Source organism: Aythya fuligula, chromosome 10 (genome assembly GCF_009819795.1).
Source record: "Aythya fuligula isolate bAytFul2 chromosome 10, bAytFul2.pri, whole genome shotgun sequence".
NCBI lineage: Eukaryota > Metazoa > Chordata > Aves > Anseriformes > Anatidae > Aythya > Aythya fuligula.
The window spans coordinates 1,712,913-1,729,710 of NC_045568.1; the positions used below are offsets into that span (position 1 = coordinate 1,712,913).

The following is a 16,798-nucleotide window of genomic DNA, read 5'->3' on the forward strand; positions in this document are numbered from 1 at the left end:
CCCAGTTTGAAATCTTCAATATATTTTAAATTAATCAATTCAATCATCTTCAGAACATCCACTGACATTAACTGGAATTTCAGTTTACTGTACCATAGAGCCCATATTCTCCTGACCTACAATGCAAGACTTACAAATTAGTGATATACATGTATTACCTTCCTCCCAGTAGTCCTCACAGTTTATCTTCTCAATAAGTTTTTGCATTCTGTAAGTATTGACCAGCAACAGTCATTTGGACAGCAAAGAGGTTGTCAGTCAGAGGAGAGAGACACAGCTGGGAACAGGCAAGCACAAGCTGCTCTTATTTTTTGCCTATGGCCTCATAAAATTAAAACACAGAAGACTCACGTTCTCAAATTCTTGATCTACAGACAACAGAGAGAGCTTCAGAATATTTAAGGAAATCAAACTATCCTTTTTTTTTTTTTTTTTTTTTTTTCCCAGAGACTCCTCTTTTAGGAATTGAGATTACTTTAAAATAGAACTTATTCATAAGCAATTGTCTGCCCAAGTAAAAGTTCACTTATCATTTAACAACCTCAATTTAAAAAAAAAAAAAAAAAAAAACTTCCCCCCAAAAGTAAACTGTGATTTTAAATCAGCAAGGAATAAAGGTCTATCTCTTATTTGCTTTTTGTGGCAAAAGGGTTTTTCATGTTCAGAGAGCAAGTGCTATAAAGTTCAACATCTCTGTTAAATAGTCTCGTCTTCCTCTGTAAGGCCACCACAGCAAACCATTGAGACTATTGCATTTGACAGAGGGATTGGTACTGTGCCAGTCAGAGGCCTTGACTCCTTTTGTATTTTAAACCACAAGATGGGTATTTCTGAGACAGCATGCAAAAACTCAGAGTCCAAGTATCTCTCACAATTACTAAAAACATTTCACACGGAATAAAAATTAAAGAAAAAAAAGTAGAAGTTTTATTCTACTATAACAATTTTTTTTTTTTTTTTTTTTTTTTTTCTGGGAATGTGGCACAAAGGCAATAAGACAAATGCACTACCACACAAGAATGAAGCACAATAATGGCAGGTAAAAGATAACTGCCCCAACATCCACGAGAGGAAGACAGACCAGTTTTACCTTTATGAGTAGAGGAAGGCTTGTTTACTTTGGGACACTTACAACTAGAAATAACAACACAGTGAAAAAAGAAATGAAATGGATTTGAATAAGATTTGTGAATATAAAGTATTTTGACAACAGCTGTTGAATCAGATGGGCTGAAGAGAAAGGTTCCGAGAGGACCAAAGTACACATTTCAGAACAATTAATGAAAAGCTTTGTCATAAATAGAAATTAAATACGAAACCCCAGAAGCAGATCTTGTTTCACCTATTAAATCCTTAGCCACAGAGGTGGCAAGCAGATGAGAGAATCCTTACACCTTTAGGGGGCCATTCCGCCAAGCATAAAGAGATGTTACTGAAGGAGTAAGTTACTGGTGTTAATAGAAGCCTAGTAGACAGCTCCTTCCCATCATCTAGAACTCTGTAGAGTGGATACAAAATGCTATCAAATTCCTCACTTCACAGGGATGGGCATTTCTCACTTATTTTGTATATGGATGCAAGTTCAGAAACTGAGACATGCACAGGATGCAGCAGAAAGTACATTGTACATGTACACACTACTCATAATGTTCCCTATTAAAGAAGATAGAAATGAAAAGGAAGTGAAACCTCTTGCTCTGATTTCACTGTCCTTACCACTCTACTAATCAATAGGGGAAAAAAAAGTGCCTGATAGCATCCATTTACAATGAAGCAAAGGTTCCCTGTGTACTCATCATTAGTACATACAGCTTTGGCTAGCATAAAACTCCAGTCTTATTCCATTGCTATGCACATTATCAAGGTTAACAATCCCCTTCCAGGGAAGGGCTGCTGAATATCATAGATGTATAAATAAATCACTGTCAGCAAACATAGCCTGGAGTGCTTTATCACAAACTAAAACAAAATACTTGGCCTGGTTTCCAGACTTTAAATCTTCAATGAGCAAGAAATAAGAATTTCTTTCTAATACAGATTAGCTGGTCCAAAACTCGACAGATTTACTGGAACATGCTGTCATGAACATCCCTCTGGATGACCAGGTCCATGAGCTTCTTGATACAGTTCAGTAATCAACTCTTGGTCTCCAGGAAGGGAAGGAAGAAGAGCAAGTATGCTGATAAGCTAATGGTACATGGAAATCGCAGAAAGCTTTCATTAGCAGCTACCTCCGCTTTGCATCTAGTTCTGCCTTTGCAAATGAGTTGTAATATTTGCTTAGACTTGCCATTGGATTACATGCCTTTCTCCTAGGAAATGGTCAATAAAACACAGGAATATCCAGTATCCAACCATGCAGAGAACAGATTAAATACCAAGAACAATAGTCCTACAGTACTAGATCCAATGTACATTTACATGGAGTAATTTCTAGTTCTTGCTACACCACTGCTTCCAAAATTTATGGTTTAAAAAGAAAAAAACATTCTTTTTATAGGAAACAAGCAAAAAAGCTACTTTGCTCTAATTTTCACTACTTCCTTTTCTTCACTTCCTTCTTAAGTGGAATGAGGTCTCTTTTTTTTCTACTGTTTCAGCCTTTTTAACAGCCTAATGTTAAATGTGGACTTGCAATAGCTTACAAATTTTCAAAATCTTCCCCTAATTTTCAACAGTCTTATCAGATCTAGTTAATTACTCTATGTACAGGTTGACACAGGTTGATTCTAGGACATATTCTAGGACTTGACTGTTTTGGTTGTTTATATCACACTGAAATGTGCAAGCAGAGAAATTCAAATATAAGTTTAAGAAAAAAAAAAAAGGAATCCATTGCAAAATACATAAAAAATGGAAACAGACGTGCAATTGTAGTGTGCCTTACAGTGCTATTGGCATGCGCCTGCTGCCAATAGCTAGATTTAAGATTACTCCCAGTTTAAAAAAAAAAAAAAAAAGGCAAAAAAAAAAGCAAAGAAATACAATTCTGTATTGTCCTTCCTTGTGATCACGAGGAATGCCTTGTACACAAGTTCTCTGCTACAGAAAGAAAGCAAAATGCTGGGACACAAAAATCAAGCATTAGAATTAGAATTTTTTTGAGAGGCAATAAGATATAACAACTCCTTACAGTGTTACAAAAGTCTGCTGTTTAACAATGAATTGAGATGGAGACAGAACACAGTGAGAACAAGAACTATGCTTTTTGGTGCCTTTTTTATAGCAAGAATTATACTTCAGGAAATGTACTACAGCTGAAACTAAATTATTGCAAGCTGGAATAAGAACTGGAACTAATTCATTACTGTGGAACTAAAATAGCACTAGGACAGAGTATGTGAAAAGTTGCTCATTGACCAGATATAGCATTGCGTATAACAACTTCACATGATAGGAAACTGCAGGCAGACATGTACTCTCAGCATCAGCAGGTGGCATTAGTACAGCATATTTAACATGTTTTGTCCTAGCAGAAGCCTTAGGCTACTTTAAAAGCTTAGCAACTTTGTGTTAATTTAATTGTAAAGTGTCTAACAGTGATGCTAGTAATAGTTGCATGCCTGCAGAAGTGAATGAAACCTGTCAGTCTCTCAGGAACAGGCTAGTAAACCTTTGGATTGAGACAAGCTGAATACTTACTATAATGAGAAGATAATGTGATATTTCTACTGTCAGCTGAGTCCCCTTATTTTAAGATGAGAATATACAAAACCCACAAAATAACATACCAGCTAAATGTTAAGTATGTGAACCAGGATACTAGAAGTAACAGTACCAGAGTGATACAGAGATAGTTACGGTAACTGACTGTGTTATATAGCAGGAATTCCCAGTATCAATAAAAGTACTGGTTAAAACCTGTCAGGCTTTGAAACCACCAACTGGAAAAAGTTTTTACTTCTGGAAAATTTTGGCATTAAAAGTTGCCAATCTAAGTGAAAACAAAAATACTAAATACAAAATTAAGATCCTTTTCATTCATTTCAGCTTTTACTTTGTGCCTCAACACTTCACTTTTCTATAGTGGTTACTAAGATTTTTATTAGTACAACCACCCTGAATTTGCCTAAAGACAGTTTGTTCTTCTCTCAGATCACCTGTGATGCATTTCTAATTCTTTTGAGTCTAAAAGACTCAAGACACAAAGAAAATGAATGCTTCGTGACCATTCTGATTCATGACCAGCAAGACCAAGCATTTGATACAATAAAAGCTTCTATGTACATATACACATATGGTGACATAGCCTTGCCAACTACAGTCCTAGACTGGACCTATGAGTATTTGGTATCTTCCATCAGCAGCTGAACAAGCTTAGAGTCCTATACCAGGAAGAAAACATTCAGATCAAGATCTTCCACACATTTGTGCATGAAGAAGCTATGGTTAGTCCACACACCTTGCAGCATCCACAAAGTAAGTCTGGCTGTTCTGGTTTAGGCAAGAAGTTGCTCTAATCCTATAGTCTGCATCCAACAAAACATATAAACAAACAGTTAGCAATGAACGACACCATCATTTACACCAAATATTCAATTAAAGCTTTCATCTCTAAATACAACATTTCATGTACACTTGGACTTCACAGAATTTCAGTCCATGAGCTGAAAATCTGTTCCAGGGAAAACTTTCCAAGTGCTGCTGATGCATGGTACCACTGCCACATGACTAGCAGCACACTGCATCGTCTGCAAGAGCACTCTGGTAACCTGCTTTCCACACAGTGTGCAATGGACTTGCTACACAATCTTATTTTCCTTTGAATAAGCATTAAAACAGGCTTATTTATACAGAATTCTCATCCGGTCACTTCATACATTACTTCACAATTTCTTTTTTCCCCTCACTGTGCTAATTGAGGACTGAAAAGTAAAGGACAGAGACCTCTGTTCTATACTACCCAAGAAAACTCGGTTGAAAATTCTGCAGACAAAGGAAAAAAATCTAGCAGATAAAGAATTAAATTATTTAAAAACAGGTGTGAAAAGAAACAGCATACACACCTCCCTCATCATTATATACTGCTTCTTTCCTGCTACCATGAACATAATTGTAATTAAGAACAATTTTCTTTTTGAAGGATATGATAATTATCCTTCAAAACATGCAAATTCATCCAAGACAAACTTTTTTTTCTGCAGTCCATCAGGTTCATTTAGGAATAAACCTTTCATTAAGGTGGCACGTGGTGCTAACAAGGATACATTCCGACACCGCAAGCTTTAAGCACAGTCTGAGAGACAAGTTAGTTTCCACTCTCATAAGCCACACATATATAAGCCATACACAATTATTCTAGATGCCTGCTGCTGCAAGAAGGGAGATGAAAATATTTTGCATTAATTCACCTTGCAAAGTAGGCCTTGAACACATTAATAGCGCCCTCTAAAACCTTCATGTTTGGCTAATTTGTACTATTTCCACAGTAATTTTAGTGACTTTCCTCATTTTTACCAGAGCTTCGTTTTACTGTTAAGCCACTGTTACCTCTCACCCATTCATAACCATTAAGAATAATGGATCAGTGGAACTTAATTCATCCTGGGTAAACCCCTTATTTTTCTTAAAAAAAAAAAAAAAAAAAAAAAAAAAGCAGGCCAGATAACAGTAAATTGTCTGAATGGTGGGACAGAATTTAAACAACTTACCTAGTGAATGACACAGGGCTGACAAGATGGCAATAGATGCTTAAAAGCAACTCCCTTAAAGGCATCCCCCAAAGGATGCCCAATTTACTCTATCTCCATAAATGATTATTTTGTTATTCTCCAAGAAAGGGGGGGGGGGGGGCGGGGGGGGGGGGAATCCCCAGCGATGAAGCGAGCAGGATTTGAGGGATTTTGTCTCAGCTTCACAAGCTTGCTACTTCAACCCCGGCCCCATACCTCCCCCTTTCCTGGGGAACAATGGCCAAGGCCGTTTGGCAGGGAGTTCTGGATTGTGACACCCAGATCATCAATCAATGTCATCATAAAGGTCAGAGTCACCACATGCCAAGGCCCAGAAATTTTCCACTTTGCTCCTGAACCTTTCATAACCTAAAAAGGAGTTGAAACCAAAAGAAGCAGAGACAAGGTATTTGCCAAGCCAACATCTTCAAATCAGGATGTAAATATCCCTGGAGCGTTCACAGTCAAGGTCCTTGTAGCACCCTATGCTGAATGCATAGGCACCGAAGTCCCCACACTTCCCCCAACCATTGCCATCCTGCATGTTTTTTTGTTTTTAGTTTTGCCTATGATCTATTGCCAAATGACTGTAAGCTGTTTTCCCACCTAGAAAATAGTTTGTCACAAAATGCCTTGGATTGGAAGGGATCTTAAAGACCATACTGTTCCAACCCCCTGCCATGGGCAGGGACACCTCCCACCAGACCACGTTGCCCCAGGGCTTCATCCAACCATCCCCTTCAGGGATGGGGCATCTGCAGCTTCTCTGGGCAGCTTATGCCAATGTTTCATCACCCTCTGAGTAAAGAATTTACTCTTAACCTCTAATCTAAATCTCTTTTTTTAGTTTAAAATTGTTTTTTCTTGTCCTAACCCTATCTACCTGTGTAAGCCACTCTCCATCTTTTTTTTTTGTTGTTGTTTGTTTGTTTGTTTGTTTTAACTAAGTCCTCTAAGTACTGAAAGGCTCAATGAGTCAAATTATGGCTAGTTTGCAAGACAAAAAATGATTTAACCCTCCTGTTGTATGATTGTACCCTCCTGACCCAGCTGGGTAAAGGAAAGTCTAAGTGAATTTTGTGCTATGTCTTGGGCTTTCTTTATGCCCAAGCTCAGCCAAAACTCATTTGCCCTAGATATTCCTTAACATTCTCTGTGCATATTTAGGGGGGGCAGGGACAGAATGGAGCAACAAACCAGCATCAGAACAACAGAAGCTGAAAACAAACACCTGACTGAGTCCTATTCCTCACCTAACCCAACTGATGCCATTTAAGGGAAGCTCAAGTACAGAAATCATTTTGAGGCACACACACACACCAATAGCAGAAAGGAGAACAGAATTCAGTAAAAAATGTTTAGCCAATGGAACTTGGTCAGCAATAATTTTAAATACACATTACATAATGTTTAGATTACATCGTGGATGTTTGATATATCTGTCCTCATTCCAGAACTGCCTTTCCAACCCCTGCAAACTGAAAAGCAGAAAGCTGACATACCAAATAAGTCCTCTTGATTGTGCTCTTCCTGGGACTGGACAAAGAGGATCAAAAGGTCTGGCTGAAGTTTCCAGCAAGTTAAGAAAACTTAGTTTTAACTGTGTTTTAACTAAAATAAAAAGATAAAGTATCTTCAGAAATATTTCTCTGGTTCTTTTTTTTCTTGAAGAAAAGAGAATGCAAATAGCTTCACAGAAAGAAGGCTTCAGGAAATAGATGATAATGGAACAAGATAGTCCAAGGCTCTAAGGTTTCTGCTTCCCATCATGACCAAAGCAAAGACCTATGCCTTGCTCAAAGGTACACATACCTTAGACAGGTAACATACAAATGGATCAACAGCTTTTGATGGCGATGCCTAAAGGTTAAATAAAGTCAGCTGAAGGCTCTACTGAGGATTTGTATCCTCAGTGTATTTTGTCATGGAGAAAAACCTTTGTGAGTATTTCTTTGAACATTAAGTTTCTAGTGATATTGCATTGTTTTACTTCAAAACATCCTGCAAGTATTGCAAAACATTCCCAGCATTTACCAAAAAATAAGTTAATAAAACAGATCATCCATTTGCCTGCATTAATTTACCATTAAAATTGCAGTTGCAATTCAGGACTTTTTTTTTCGAACTCCCCCTCTCCCCCCAAAAAATCAGACCAGAATTCAGAATTAGACCAGATTCTGAGATGTTGTTCAAGCTCCTATAAATAGAGATAGACATCTGCTATGATTTTCAAAAGCATCTAGCAGTTCAGATGCCTTACTTGGTGGGAATTGACTACAATTGTGTTCCACTCAAAAACAGCAGCCAGCATTTCTATCCCAGAGTAATAATCCTTATTCGGTTCATCTTAAGTGTTATCTAAAAAATGGTAACAGGCTGTAAAGCCAGTATCTGTCTCCAAAATAATACAAACTACCTTCATTAATGTAATGTATGTTTAAAATGTATCTGAATAGCATTAACCAAAAACTGTACTTGCCAACGCTAGCACGTATGCACATCCTACACATCCTGTACCCACACAGCCCAGAAAAAAAACACATTTATTCAGTCTTGTCTTTTACACAAGTACTTTTTTGAGTAAGTGCATGATCTGTTTGAAGAGTAAGTAATAACAGAAATAGTAGCTTCATTTACAGTGAGTCAAATCTGTATGTTACCAGAATCCACCTCTGAGAACGTGCTCAAGACTTGGTTCTTGATTTTGTATTCCAATTTCCTTGGGAAATCTTTACCAGTTACGAAAATAGTTTTCAATTACAAATCAAGTGTTATTAAAAGGAGTTCTTAATCCGATAAATGCATCTTTCACAAGATCTATTACTTAAAAAAAAAAAAAAAAGAAAAAAAATGTTTTATTCTTTGGCAAGAAGGAAACAAAACAGAACTTGGCTACTGAACCCCACAGAATTTTCATTCTTTTTAGTATATACATGTATGATGGTGTGGTAGGAAAAGTGTTCTCCACATGTGAAAGTTATTCTATTTATTCCTACCATATTTTCTTACTTTTTTCCTACTGTTTTCCTAAAGAGCTAGCCCGGTCACTACCAGACACAGGTAGCAGAGAGGAGGAACCACAGTCCTAGTCAGAGATAACCATTTCTATCCAGGTCTGCATTTTCACTACAGGGAATAATTCCAGTGAGATCCATATTACAGACATAAGTTCTTTTCCCATTACAACAACCTGCACAGAAGTAATGCAGCCAACATAATACGTCATAAAATTACAGGCTCAGAATAAAGATGACAAAAAAAGCAACTGTAACTACAGTTGACAAAACTTGAAAAATCATTTCACATCACTATTTGAATCTTTAAAAGCATTTGCTACTAGTTTATTGTCCAATCCTCACCCCTTTTACAGAGGACTAAAAGTTTAGAAAAATGATGTCTCAAAATAGAGAAAGCAGAGCTTGAATGCTCTAGTATTACTTGGAAAAGGAAGTATCATATTCTGCTACAGCAGACAGCACTTCAAATTTGAAAGGTCGGCTGCAAAACTTGGCTTGAAAAACACAGTTACAATACCAGAGAACAGCAATAACTTCCTGGGTTGCCAGACAGCAACTACAGGATCCTGGAGATAACTGTTCTTAAGCAAAATGGGTGACAGAGCCAAACATTTCATGATTCAGTCCTGTTCATCTTTAGTGAGACAGTATCAGGTTCTGTTTCCCTGAACACAGCAAGAGCTAAGCAAGGAAGCAGTCGCCTTGTTCACTGTCAGCTCTTCACTCCTGACAGCTCATGCACTTGTGCTTTCCGTACTGACCTCTCCCCTCAGCCATTGCAGGCTACTAGTGCCATGCATCAGAAATGGGCTACCCAGAGAAAGATGCTGCTGTTGTTTCTACATGCTATCTTCCTCCAGGTCCTCAGCTGTTAAGTACATAATGAATGATAAATAGAGGATCTAAAACCAGTCTTAGATGTTAGAGTCTAATCCTTTTTGAGTGTGTGTACATTCACTATAAAGCAAAGTTCAAGCTTGGATACAGATATGGTAACATTTCTCTTCCCCTCAAGAGGGGTGCATAAGAATTCACAGCATATTTAGATAAACATTTATACTGGGATTAAGCATGTTATGGTTGACAGTACTCTTTATCTGAAAAGTCATGCTGAATTTGAAGCCACTCACCTAGTAAGCATGGCTAGATAACTTACTGTTCTTGTTATCACAGATTTATTAACATTTTATCACCAAGAAGTTCATACAAAAAACGGGTAGTCCTACAGTGACTGAAAATTGTATGATGATGTAGTCTGCAGGAGCCAATAAGCATCTACACTGTACTTGTAGGCAGCATAACATTGCTCTACAAACACAGCTTTTTTTTCCCCCCTTTTTTACATTGCTTGATTTCCTAGAAAGATCAAAGCATTAAGTCACTTTTTCACTCCCAAATCAAGCAGGAAAGAACTCTTTGAAGTATTTTTTTTTAATGATGTATCTTTCTAAAAACAGCCCGACATTCTGAAATTTCACAATGCGAATTCCACAACAGGTGTGACATGTCTCCAAAAGCATGTCTCTCATGCTTTATGTATGGGCTTCACTCTCTTTCTATTTAAGAGACCTTTAATATGTTTTAATGTTTCCAACATATATTTAGAAACTCAAAAAGCAGCATCAATTCATCAAAAACATGAAAACCTAAAGACAAGAGTTCAAATAAAAAACTGAAGAGCCACTTCTGTCTCCAGCTTAAGGCTGTCATGGAAAGAAGTATATCAAAATGGCTCCATTAATGACTGCCTCACAAGCACTACAAAGTTGAAAGCCTGTTACCAAGGTTCTTATCTCTAAAAGGAATTCAAACTGCTGTGTAAAATAAGGTGAATAAGAAAACATGCAAAAAAATCAAAATGGTTTAATTTCAGAAGCCAGGAAATATGGCACTGTTCAGCAACACAACAGAAGAGACACCATAGTTTTCTCCTGATCCTTGATTAAAAAAAAAAAAAAAAAAAAAAAAAAAAAAAAAAAAAAAAAAAAGGAGGCAGGAATCATCTAAAAAAGCAGGAGCTAAAAAAAATTCAGTAATCACTGACAACCTGTAGTATTAGGAGAAGCTTAGTGAATAACAGTATTGTTAACATATGTTAAATCTTCACTTACAAGCACATTTCAACATTCCACTGACAAAGAATAAAGATATGTAAAGAAAATCATTACTTTCCAATTATTTGAAAATATGGTCAAACTACATTAATTCTTTATTTTATTTATTATATTTATTTATTATATCTAAGAAGTCTACTAAAACAAAGAAGCTACCAGCAGCCACTAAGCCAAGAACAAGTACATGCTGGCCCATAACATAACATAACATAACATAACATAACATAACATAACATAACATAACAGTAACACTGAACAGCAAGCCAGGAGTGAGCAGATGAAAGCACATAGAGGCTGAAGAGCTTGCAGCCCTTCACTCCTGAGAAACCTCAGGAGTTGCACCTGCTTCTAGTTATTAGTGAGTAACTGTGTAACAGAGAGAGCCTCCATTTCTCTATCCAAATGGTGGCTTGATGTCCTTTTCTGGATCCAGGAGAACTGACTGAGAATTAACTTGAATTGCACTCCTCAGCCTGTACTGCTGACAAGTCACCTGAATTAAGAGCCACCCATTTGGGGTCATCATAATATGCAGCTTCTGTAAGCATTCAACAGGAAATTGTAGCTGTTGAGTCTCCAGGCTTTTGAAATACAAACTTCAAGGTCACCAATACAATCCAATTTATTTTAACAGCACTGATTTACACCATATAGCAGTCAGAAAACAAGTTTCAAAATATCACAATTCTCTTATTTGGGTGGCAACCTTGCAACTAGCTTGCAGTTCTCAATACCAAGATAGAGCGATTTGCCCACAATCATAAATACAGTTTAAGAGTAACAAAACAAAAAAACAAATATTTAGCATTGCCCTCTCAAAAAAAGAAACCCACACCTACTGCTCCTGTCATTCCTATTTATTCACACCTAAAAAAATAAAATAAAAAATAAAGACTCCAAGTGTGCAGTGGAATTACCACTGCAGAGTGCAGTATTACAGTGCAGTTACCTTTGAGTTCAAGTTAAAGAGTTCTGGTAAAGCCCACCATGTGTGTTCACTTGTAGGTTGCACTCGTTTTAGCATGGAAAAAAGCAAGCTCTATTCAAAGCTCAGTCTCACTTCATCTGGGAAGAATTCCCACAGAAATTAAGACAAATAAAGGAAGGGATAAGAAGAACAAGAAACTGCTATTGGAAAAGAAAAAGGCAAGCATCCAACTTAGCTTCATTTGCTGCACAAGTAATGGACCAAACATAGCACTTCAATAATCTTGCCATAGCTCTTACAGTTTGGCTATTTTAGGTTTCTTTTTAGATAGTCTTCATCAAGCTGCAAGAATTTAAAAGCAATTTTACAATTTCAATGTTTTTTAATGTCTTAAGCTGAGAGCAGAAAGATACTTTTTCATTAGAAGACTAAGAGAAATTGTCTTTAACTCAGATAAGAAAAGTCATTAGCTTTCTTATGCAAGATTCAACATACCACTACCAAAATCTAAAGTAGAAATGGACAGAAAGTTATATTGGATACTTAGAGGATTAAAGGTAATTTAGATGAAGAATGACTCATGACAACCACTTTCTTCCACAACTTTGTTTTCTGTTTTCTTGCCTTTCCTCTGAATGGCCCTGGACTGTCAAAGACAATACACAGGACTGAACTCAGAAATGGTCAGATCTGGCACGATACTTCTTGCGTTACTACAGTCTGACCTTTTGGAAGGCTCTCAGTTACTCTCTAAATATAATGAAATATATACACGTATGCTTTGCATGACTAGATAGCTGCAGAAAGTGATTTGGTAAGTCAGAAAATATTATTTGTAAAGGTATTTTTCAAAGAGGAATTACATTCTAGAAATGTTGAAGATATTGCATACCTAAGCACGGACATGAAAACTCAGGCAAGCTTAAAGAATTCAAACATGAGCAAGAAATTTCTCCATAAGGTATGCCAGTCTCACCCAAAAAAAGTATGTTAAATCAGACAAAAAAAGGCCACCAAACAGAAGCACTACACAATACTAACTAAATATAATAACAGATGAAAATGCTTTGAGCAGGTCAAAAATTTTCTTAGTCTAGGTCACTTAAACAATGAATTAAATTTTTTAGCAAATGTATACTTCTATATATTTTAAAGAAAAGGTTGGCTGACAGATGTTCTGTCATTCGTTTGTTTTTACAGTTCACTCACCCCGTGCCCACAGTGGGATGTGGGAGAGAACTGGGGGGTGCAGGGGGTGAAAACACATGGGTTGAGATAAAGACAGTTTAATAGGACAGAAAAAGAATAGAAATAATAATAATAGAAGTAAAAAGCAAGTGATGCACAATGCAATTGCTCACCACCTGCTGACTGATGCCCATCTTGTCCCCAAGCAGCAGTCCCCATTGCCCCTCCTACCCCAGCCACCCACCCCACCTAATTGCTCAGCACCAGCACAATGCCACATGGCATGGAATAGCCCTTTTGCCAGTCTGGGCCAGCTGTCCTGGTGCTGTCCCCTCCCAGCTCCTTGCCAATATGCAAATTATGGCTATAATAATTTTTTAAAAGCGAGTCAGTGACAAACACCAAGAATAAAAATACGAGTTCCTTGTGATAATGCCATAACAATAGATTTTCAGCTTCTGCTATTGAGTTTGTGTCAAATGAACAGTCTGCTCTATAAATGATACTTATGAGTTTAAGTATCATTTACTTAAATGGTTGAATGGGGGAGTGAGAGAGCGGTTGTGGGGTTTAGCTGCCCAGCACGGTAAAACCACCACAAAGAACTACTCCTGTTTAGCTGCATAACTCAGTATTTGTTCCTTTATTTCAGGACCATCTGCAAACTATTTTCACCATCATCATTTCCAAAGAGTTAACAAAAAATACTACTGCATTTTTTTTTTAACTAGCCATTTAACATTTGTATCTTCTACCTATGGCCATAACTAAAGAACCTAATCTTGTATAATTTGATGGATTTTTTTTATTCTACTTAGATGTAGTAAATCTCAGCTTGGTATATAATCATTATTCCTATGCATTAACCAATTATTTGAATTATGTGGAACTTCAAAATAGGTCATGGTTTCTTTCTGTGAGGCTATGCAGTCCTGTTAGCACATATCATAACAAGTACACAAACTATAAATAGAAATACTAAGTAGACGATGTTAATACTTTAACATTGTATACAGAGCAGAATTTTTAAAAGTCACCAGTATCAGCAGCTGCAAGACCTTTGTAATAATGTATTATATTTGGCCATTGCTTCTTTCCTTACATTAAAGGCAGATTCAAGTACAAAGGTTGCTTAACTAAATAGAAAACATGCCTATGCTGTCACTTGCAGGTCCAAGAGCATATGGCTTTACAGAAGTTACTATTATATTTCATCTTCCCATATCAGTCAAAAGAACTCCCCAGAAAGTATTTGAAGACATACCTTAATCCCCCTCCAGAAAAGAAGAGATAAGTCCCTTAAAAATAAGATAAAATCTCTTGCTAAGGAATTAAAACCCATTCTTTTGTTTACTCACAGAATTCTAAAATGACAAGATTTCTCACGAGTACTGTTAAACACATCTACCTACCAGCAAACTCTTACCCCAACACAGGTCTATTAAAGCTATGCAGGCTATTAGCATTCCTGATTTATTTATATATTTATTTTTAATTTACAAGTAAATATAAGTGGAACCTAGTAACATGCAAGGTCTCCAGGATGTTAATTATGTTGCACGAAAAGGAATGCAATACCCAGCCACTGTCTGCCACACATGTAACTCACAGTAATGGCTTAGCTTTTATGAGCGAAAGTGAAAGAGCATATCGTAACCTTTTTAACCTACTTTTCAAAGAAAATTACAGTGCATGGCACACTTCTTCCCTCTTGCACCTTTAGAAAAAAAAAACTTTCAGATCTTGTTAATGTTGGTCGATAGACCTTCAGTTATTAAAAAGAGATCGGAATGTTTTATAGGTAGCAGAAAATTGGAAGCAATGGAATAAAACTAGCAAGTAATTTCTGCATCTGAGAAAGCATCATCTTTCTCCACAACACATGATGTTTCATGAAAAGGTTAGCTAATAGTTCTACTACTACAAGGCTTGCTGAGCTTTTTTTTTTTGTTTTTATGAAGGGTTCAGCCTGTCAAGTTACAACTCATTATTGGTATTTCCTCTTATTTCCAAACAAGAAATCTTTAACAAGACAGCTCATTGTATTTTCAATGCACAGAAAACTATTCAAGCTCTGAAGCAGAACAGTGTCTTACTGCGTCATAATTGAAAAGTCAGTGATACCTGCAGTTTATAACCATTTCCAAAATCAAAAACACTGGAAATCATCCTTAGAAAAAGGGGACTTGTATAAATTCTCTATTAGAGTTGTCCAAGAATATCCATAGGTTTGAAGCATGTTGTTCAAACTAATTCTTGGAATAGATGGTTATGCTCTAGATGGGCTTTTATTTATTTTAGATATGTGTAGCAGCACAGTTGATTTCTGGCTAAGCGTTCATTTTTATTTTTTTTTCCTGCTTAATAGAATATCTATATAAGAGAAGATATTTCAGAAGAGAATGAAAGATCCTGAATGTCAACAAGTACTACATCTGCATCTGGTGTTCCTGCAGATAAGCACCACATTACTTTAGCACCATACTACTTTACTGATCACCGTGAAGAATATTTGTCTTTTATCAGACATGATTTTATACTGAATTCATAATAAGAAAGAATATAAAATACTCAGTTACAATAACAGAAATATTGACAAGTTACATGGAGAATCCGGGGGACGGGATGGAACGGGACACACTGGCAATAGTGGGGAAATTACTTGTTGTTAAATTAAGATAAAAATCATTCATCAGTATAACCAGTTTGACCAAGGATAGCCAGATTCACCAAGGATAAAGCCAACTATTTAAACATTTTTTTCCTTATCTATTATCTATAAAGCTATCAAATCAAGAAAGACAGATCCATTTGTCACTTTAGGTGGAAATAGTGCCATGACGAAAGGTTAGAAAAGATGATGAATAAGCCTTGACTTTCTTATTTAAATATTTATTTAAATTTATGCATATTTCAGCCCTACTGAATGTTCTCTTTAAACCAATCCTATTTTTAAAGGAATTCTTCATTTCTAAGAAATAAAGTTTCACATATACATATTCACTTAAACTATATTGAATGATTTTGTCCCAACACTTCACATCAACACACAGACAAAGTAAATTAGAAAGGCAAAAACACTATTGTTTCACAAAAAAAAAAAAAAAAAAAAAAAAAAAAAAAAAAAAAAGTTTCAAAACATACTTACTAAAAGGAGAATTGGATACAGAATTACAGTAACTGAAGATTTTAAGAGTGTTGGTTTCTATAAGTCAGCTTTTCCTTGCTCCATAGAGCAGCAGATATTCTGCAATTCTAGAAACCTGCCTGCCACCCTTCAAGGACCTTCTCTATGGACATTCAAAGTTCAGTATTGCCATATCAGCTGTTTAATGAAACTGCTATTGAAGCCAATAAATGGACAACGGTTTCAAGAAGTTCTATTGTTCTTCATATTCAGTGTAGTTACACTCACCTATATGCTCCAGGTAGCAGAGTATAAACTCATTCATTACCCCTGTTATATTCAAGATAGGAAGCCCACAAGCTTTAGAAAGGGAGAATCCAACGACAATGTTCAAAGGTATCAAAGTAAATCCACATGCTGTATAGACCAAATAACTTTTTGTTTTTGTTTAGTTTCTTCAGATTCTTCATATACCAGCTTTCTTCTCAGTTTCAGCCAGAACTGGAAGCAAGGGTTCTAAATATAGTCCCACTAGTTCCATCCCTTTCAAAGGGGTGTGGGGAGCTAGGCAGGGTGGAAAACAGCAAAAAAAGTCCAAACATGTAATATAAGAAGTTATTCTAAGCACGTGTAGTACTCGGTTCAAGAGGTTTTATGTAGTCAGAATGTCAGCGTTGACTACTGCGGGCCAACCTGAACAGCAGGGTAATTTCAGCATAACACACTTTGGAGACTGATAGATTTCAAAAAAA

At 36.5% G+C, this 16,798-nt stretch overlaps 1 protein-coding gene across 1 annotated transcript in view; it reads right to left on the reverse strand.

Moving 5' to 3' along the window:
* The window catches only part of CACNA2D3 (calcium voltage-gated channel auxiliary subunit alpha2delta 3), a 518,406-nt gene that overhangs the window by 477,447 nt on the left and 24,161 nt on the right, over positions 1–16,798 (reverse strand). The gene's annotated exons all lie outside the window — the stretch shown is intronic.